We start from the raw sequence: 7,500 nt of genomic DNA on the forward strand, positions 1-7,500 counted from the left end.
GGGAGGAGTAGCGGGTGACGCGGCTGCGCGTCACTTCCGGATCGCGGCTCCCGCGACTTCCGGGAATGGCGCAGTGCGTGAGGACCGAGTTCCGGCGGAAGCGGCAGTACGTCACTTCCGGTCCGCGACCTCCGAGGTTTCCAGTCCTCAGGCTCCTACCGCTGAGGGTAATGATCCGGTTTCAATGACGGATGAATCCTTGTGCCCAGCACAGAAGATGGAGTGGGGTGACTGTCCCATGAGTCCGTTGGGTGAGGATGACCCCGCTCTTGCATTTATTAAGGGATTAGAAGGCTCACAGTTGGATGGGTCCATGGGTGCTCTCATGGATATGGGTGAAGGCTGGTCTGAGGACTGGGATGCGCTCCTGGCTCAGAGTGCATCCGCCAGGGGACCCCCGGTCTCTCAGGCCCAGCCCAAGGAGGTAAATAAAACGGTCCAGAGTAAAAATATTGCTGGGGAAGTTTCTGCGGGGGCCCCTGCGGGGTCTGGTCCGGGGTCTCCCCCGGGACGGGTTTTGCAGGGGTCACCGGAGGTGAGACTCTTAACGGCCTTGGGCGAGCGGCGCTCGTACGCCAATGTGGTGGGGTCTGCGGCGCCGCTTGACCCGATATATAGGCAGTTTGGCACGGGGAATTTCCGGGTGCCTCCGGCGGATCAGTTCTCAGGGGCTAATACATGGTCCAGGGGGACTGGTGGGCCGGAAAGAAGGCGCCGGAATGTGATACAATTAAGGTGGGAGGGTGAGGGTCAGTGCCCCAGTAGAGGGCAAGTAGTGGACATGGTGCTTTCTCTAGGCATCAAAGTTGCGGAGATCTTTGCGGTAATTCACCCTGCTGGATCCCGTGACTTTGATGTCAGTTTTACTAGTGCTGTCATAATGGAATTGTTCCTTACTACTTTTGGGCTTATTAAAAATACAGAGCCCTGGAAGGGATTCAGGGTTATCCCCATCAGTAGACAGGAGGAGGTTAAAAATGTTACCATCCTGGTGCGGAATGAGAGCCTACCGCCGGAGGACATAAGTACCTGGTTGTGTAGGCATGGCCAGTTGCAGGGCCCTCTGAGGAAAGGGTTGGATGAGCGCGGGGTATGGACCGGGGCTTGGAACGCCAGGATTAAGTTGCGGAGGCAGGGTAACTCTGTTGCCCATATCCCAGGTAGTGCCTTCTTGGGCAGAGACCGCATACTGGTGTTCTACCCCGGTCAGCCCCGCCGCTGCTTCCGGTGTGGATGTCCAACCCACCTCAGTGCGGCCTGCACAGTGGTTCGTTGTGCTAAGTGCAACAAATTTGGTCATATGAGTGACTCTTGTGGTCTCATCCAATGCAACCTGTGTGGGCAGATGGGACACCCGTTCAGCAGGTGTCCCAGGGCTCACAGGGAAAAGTCAGGGGATCCTACTGATGCCCCTCCCTCGGAAGAGGTTCAGGACCCAGGTGGAAATTTGTCCACTGACACTAGGCCAAGTGCTGAGGCCGTGTTGGTGGAGAAAGAGGTGTGTTCTAGGGTGGAGGTTCCTGGCGGTGGGGTCCCTCCTCCTGCAGTATCTGAGAATGGGGAGCCTCCTCCCGTCGCTCCTTCTGCCGGTGATGCCCCTGGGAGGGTGGTGGCGCCCCGTAGGGGGTTGAGTCCGGTGGAGGGGAGGCGGAGGAGGGTCTCTAAAAAGAGGAGTACAAGGCAGAGGCCAGAGCGAGTGAGTTCTTCTAGAAGTAGGAGTCCTATTAGGTCTCCTGGTCCTGTGCCTCCCTCTACGCCGCCCGGACCATCGGTGGTGGCGAGAGAGTCAGTAGTCTCATCTATGTCAGATGATGAGCAGGATACTGACGCAGAGGAGGAAAGAGTATCTAAGAGGGGTTTGGGTGGTAAAGTATCTGAAGTGGTGCCAGAAGTAGTGAGGAGCCCGGTGTCAAGTGGCAGAGGTGGCATCGGGAAGAAAAATAGTAAGAAAAAGAAAAAAGACAGGGAAAAGTGGGACAAGCTTTTAGATAGCATGACCCCTGCTCAGTTTCTCAGGCTTTGTGCTCCCTACTCTTCGGGAGCAGAATCCTGAGTGTAAAAATTTGTGTTAAGTTGTATAGTAGTATTATTTTGTATTATTTTGTCTGTATTCTGAAAATGTAATGGTTTGAAATGTAAAGTATTGTATATATGGTAGCAGTATACTGGAATAAAAAATATCCAGCTCCAACTTTGTTGAGAGAGGTCACGTCTGCTGGGAGCTCCCGAAGTTCCGGTGTGTTCTGCTGTGAAGGGGAGGGATGGCCTCCTCAAGCCCAGGCCCGGGGCAGTCGGCCCGGCCTGGTGGAGTCCCTGCTATCCCTGGGCTCAAGGAGCTATCCAGGGAAGAAAGATTGTTCCTAGGAACACAAGTCATCATCTCGGATTGGATCCGTGCCCAGCCAGGGGAAGATCCATCCATGACCAGGAAGCGGAGGAGCAGGGTGAAGGTGCTGCTCCAGAAAGCCTCTGCGGCCTTTGGAAGAAAGATGGAGGTGCTGTCTGACCTGCGGAACCGCAGAGACAAGACGAACAGCTCCCGCAGGAAGGAATTCCGTATGGCAATTGATTCTCTGAAGGAACAATGTGCCCGTGACTGGGATTTAATGGAAGGCCTGTGTGAAGGAGGGATCGGTGAACGTGCCTTCTGCCTGACAATAAAGAAGGAGATACGGCGGGCCAACCAGGAGGGGACCCAGGCTGCAAGGCGTGGGGGTCAGCCCTCCCTACAGGCCTTACAGGCGGTGGTGGCAGAAGTAAGTGAAGCGGTACCGGATTCGGAGGATCCAGAGGTGGAAGTAGCGGAGGAGGATGCAGCGGTAACCGGTGGCGAGGTGGAGGCTTCCCGGCCCGGCACAGCCCCTGCCGCAGTAGCTGTGGAGGGTCCCCAGCTCCCTGCGTCAGCCCAGTCCATGCTCGTGGCTGGGGAGCAGGTTGAGCTGGGTAGGGAACCCGGTGAAGCAGAGCGGCGGGAGGTTAGTGTGGCTGATGGGGACAGAGCGGTGAGGGTGCTGAGGCCAGTTGTGGTATTATCGCCGCTGCCGGTCGATCCCCAGGTGACCCCGAAGACTGGGATGAGCGATGGTGCTGTGACCCCGAAGTCCGGGACTGTGCCCCCCGTGCGGCCCCGAGGAACCCTGCCTGTGTTCGATCTGTGCAGGGCGGACCTGCCAAGATGGCGCCCGCCGTACAGTCACACGCTATGGGGGAGGGGGAGACACGCGGTGGTGGAAAAAGTAAAGATGGACTCACGGTTGAGACTCTGGGACTGTCTTCAGGTCCGGTTGCTGGAATGGCGGTGGAGGGAAAGGTCGAGGCGGCTACTGTTACTGGGTCACTTCCTCTGCAGGATGCGGAGGAAGATGACCCACAGGCTTCCGACATCCCGTCGGGGGCTAATGACGCTGGTGCCATGGCGGGCGTCGCCCGCGAGGTGGGGGAGGGGCGGGAGGAGGCGGGCCTGCCGGAGGTGTCGCGGGAGGAAGTGACGCAGGTGGAAGTTCCGGACCACTTCCGGCCTGTGTCACCCGCCATTTCCGGGTTGCCGCCAGGGCAGGAAGTGGTGGGCGACAAGGTAGGCGGGTCTCTGGAAGGACCCCCAGCGGGTCAGCAGTCAGCTGACTGGGGGGAGTGTGGGATGGGTGTGTTGCGGGATGACTCTCCGGCCCTCCGGTTCATCAAACTCCTGGAGGGATCCCAGGAGTCTATTGAGGGTCAGGAGAGTATGGAGGTGGGTGGTGCAACGACCGCTGTCTCAGCGGAAGGTGACGATCTCCGGGATAGCCAGTTGGAGGCTGGTTTGGGGGACGTCCCGGTGGCACCTCCTCCCCCGATAGCTAGGAAGAGGGTGTCGAGGCAGGTGGGTGGACCCCAGCCTCGGGAGGTTGCGGAGGTAGTGGTGGGTGGGGCCAATGGGAGTGGCGACCCAGTGGTAGGTCCGTCCCCAGCTCCTGGGGTCTTGCTTGACCAGCCACAGGAGGCGGGCCTTCTGACGGCCCTAAAGGAAGGGAGGTCCTTTGCCCAAGTGGCTGGTGCCAGTGTCCCCCTGGCCCCTCTGTATGCCCGGTTTGGGGCGCAAAACTTCCGGGCCCCGCCAGCGGACCAGGCGCAAGATGGTGGCGCTTGGACGAGGGGTACAGGGGGTCCAGAGAGGAGGAGACGCAATGTGGTTCAGCTTAAATGGGAAGGAGCGGGGCAGTGCCCCTCTAGAGGACAGATAATCGATTGGGTGCTGGCAGCTGGGTTCAAAGTCTCGGACCTTTTTGCTGTCATTCACCCAACAAACTCCAGGGAATTTGACGTCAGTTTCGTTTCTGTGGTACTGATGGAGATGTTCCTTACCATATATGAGATCGTAAGGAAGTCTGACCCCTGGAAGAATATTAGGGTCGTCCCTCTGTCCCGCCAAGAGGAGGTGAAGACCCTGACAGTACTCGTGAGGAACGAGTCTCTGCCGCCCGAGGATATAATGACCTGGCTCGGGCGGTACGGGCTGCTGCAGTGTCCTCTAAAGAAAGTTTTGGACGAGCGTGGGGTTTGGACCGGGGCGTGGACAGCCAGGATCCGCCTGAAGCGGCTGGGGGCTAGTGTCACGCATGTCCCTGGCAGTGCTTTTATTGGCAGGGATAGGATCCTGGTCTTTTACCCTGGCCAGCCTCGGCGCTGCTTTAAGTGCGGCAGCCCGGCGCACCTCAGCGCAGATTGTACTATGCCACGCTGCGTGAGGTGCAATGGCTTCGGGCACTCGCCGGACACCTGCAGGTTGATCGTTTGCAACCTGTGTGGGGAACTGGGTCACCCCTTCAGCCGGTGTCCGAAGGCCTTCCGAGGGTATGGGTCAGAAGGTTGTGCGCCTGGTCAAGCTGGGGGTGGGGGGAATGGGGAGTCAGGTCCTACCACTGGTCCTGCGGACCCTGGGGCGGAGTCAAGACCATCAGACCCTCGCCCACAGAGGCAGAGGTCGAGTAGGCGCAAGCAGGGGGATCCTGCCACCCAGACTGCGCCTGGGGACGGGGGGCTGGCTCCTCCGGTCCCAGCACCTAGGGCCTCCAAGGGTTCTGGGGGTATATCTGTTTCAGGTAGCGATCATCCCAAGGGCCCTCCTGGGTCATCTGTGGGGGGTGGTCCTGGTGTCCCTCCCTCTCCCCCTTTGTCCTCCCCTGTCCCACCCCCTAGGAAACCCCCCCCCCTTCCCTTCCTTTGTCTGGCCCCGCCCCCCCCCCTCGTCTTCCCCTCCTCCCCCTCCTGTTGTGTCGTCTCCTACCCCCGGTCCCTCTTGTCCAGGGTCTGGCCCTGATGACCAAGTCCCGATGGACACCTCGGGTCCCGGGAAGGGCCTTTTTAAGAGGCTGAAGGAGGCCTCTAGTGGCCTTTCCGAGGATGGTGGCGGGGATGGGTTTGTGGAGGTGACTAAAAAAAAGTCCAAAAAGAAAAAAAAGAAGAAGGTTCCGGTGGCGGGTGGGGGGGATGCTCCTCTTCCCCTTCACAACCGCTACTGGTTTTTTTCGGATGCGGACTCGAGTGATGATTTGTAAGGTGTTGGGTAACAGAGGTGAACGTAACCATCCAATTACTAAAGATGGCGGTACCCTCTCCATTACGCCTTGCGACGATTAATGTCGCAAGTGTTCGTTCTGTGGCGGCTCGTTTTGCGGCCTTCACTTTTCTCAGCCAAATTGAGGCTGACATTTTGTTTTTGCAGGAGACCTGGCTGGCATCGGTGGCAGAGGTGCATTTGGCAAAGAGGGAGTGGAGATGTGGGCCCTCCCTCTGGTCTCTTGCGGCCGAGCCCTGCAGTGGAGTTGCGGTCCTTTTTAAGACTGGTCCGGTGGCTTGCCGACGAGTAATTGAGGTGGAGACTGGTAGGTGTCTGGTGGTGGACGCTGTCGTGAGGGGGCAATTCCTTAGACTTATCAATTTCTATGGTCCCCAGTCCAAGAGGGACAGGAAGAGCCTCCTTACGATGGTCAAGCCATACCTTTTTACGTCCCAGCAGGTGGTCTTTGGTGGTGATTTTAACATGATCACCAGATCAAAGGATCGGGCAGGTGCCTCTGGCCCCCTGGGATATGATAGTATTTTTTTAAATACGATAGTGAGGGAAGCCGGATTGGTAGATGCGCACGTTTGTCGCCTCCCCAATCACACGGGGTTCACCTATTCCAGAGGTAGCTGTAAGAGTAGATTAGACAGGTTTTTTTTGAAGGGGGACTCTGCTTTTGCGGCTCCTGTGCTGCATGCGGTGGAGTTCTCTGATCACTGTATGGTATCTGTGACTCTGAATGTTGCCAAGACCCCCCAGAAAGGGAAAGGGTTGTGGCGACTGAATGGGTCGCTGCTCGAGGACTCTGAAGTCAGGGAAGCCTATGAGACCTTTCTTACGGAACAGGCCTCGCTCCTTGAGAGCGGCTGCTCCCGCCAGGAATGGTGGGAAGTGGTGAAGAAAAGGTCGGAGGGCTTTTTCCGTAGGGTCTCTAGGTACCGGGCAAGTTCTAAATACCTGGCCTATCAAAGGTTGCGCAGGCGTCTGGACGACCTGATCTCCTTTGGTGGCCCTCAGGAACAGATATCCGATCTGAAGCTTCAGATGCGGGAGTGTCAGTACGACCGTCTTGCCTCCCTGGTCCTTGAGAGGGATTACGGGAAGTTTTCCTCCCCGGATCCTTACAAGAGCTGTGGTGAGGCAGTGAGTTCGAAGGTCGTACATGGCCTGAGGGACTCCTCTGGATCACTGGTACGGTCCAAATCAGGGATCCTGGGTGTCATCAGAGACCACTTTTCAGACCTCTTGAAGAAGAAGCCTTTGGATATGGTGAAAGTCAGGGATTTCCTTGATGAGACTTCGCTGCGTGCGGAGCCTGACCTCCCTGACTCTCTGACGGCTGAGATCTCAGTTGCTGAGGTTGAGCAGGCTATTGACTCTTTGTCACCAAAGAAGTCGCCTGGGCCTGATGGTCTTACGGCAGAATTTTATAAAACCTTTAAGGGTCTCTTGGCCCCTCTTCTGAGGGAGGTGTTCTGTGAATGTTTGGCCAGTGGCCTGCTACCTCCCTCGATGAGAAGGTCAGCGCTGATCCTCCTGTCAAAGGGGAAAGATTCGTCCGTTATTGAGAATTGGCGTCCCATTGCCCTTCTCACTACGGATAGGAAGATTCTGGCGAGGATATTGTTTTCACGTATGTCGGCTGTCGCTGATGGGTTACTGTCTGTCTCCCAGCACTGTGCAGTTCCTGGCCGTAGCGCATTTAGTGCTGTCCTGAGCATCCGGGAGGCTGTGGAGAGGTGCAGGGCAACGGGTGATGGGCGGTATCTGCTGGCATTGGATCAGGCGAAGGCTTTTGATCGGGTGAGCCACGAGTATCTCTGGCTTCTTCTGAGAAAATACGGCCTGCCTGACCAATTTGTTAATTGGCTCGAGGTCTTGTATAGAGGGGCGGTGAGCTTCCCTCTTGTCAATGGTTGGAAGGGTCCCTGCTTTCCTGTGGACTCTGGCGTCAGGCA

Source organism: Lithobates pipiens, unplaced genomic scaffold (assembly GCF_037356315.1).
Source record: "Lithobates pipiens isolate NorthernLeopardFrog02 unplaced genomic scaffold, aLitPip1_a1.2 Scaffold_28, whole genome shotgun sequence".
NCBI classification, from domain to species: Eukaryota; Metazoa; Chordata; class Amphibia; order Anura; family Ranidae; genus Lithobates; species Lithobates pipiens.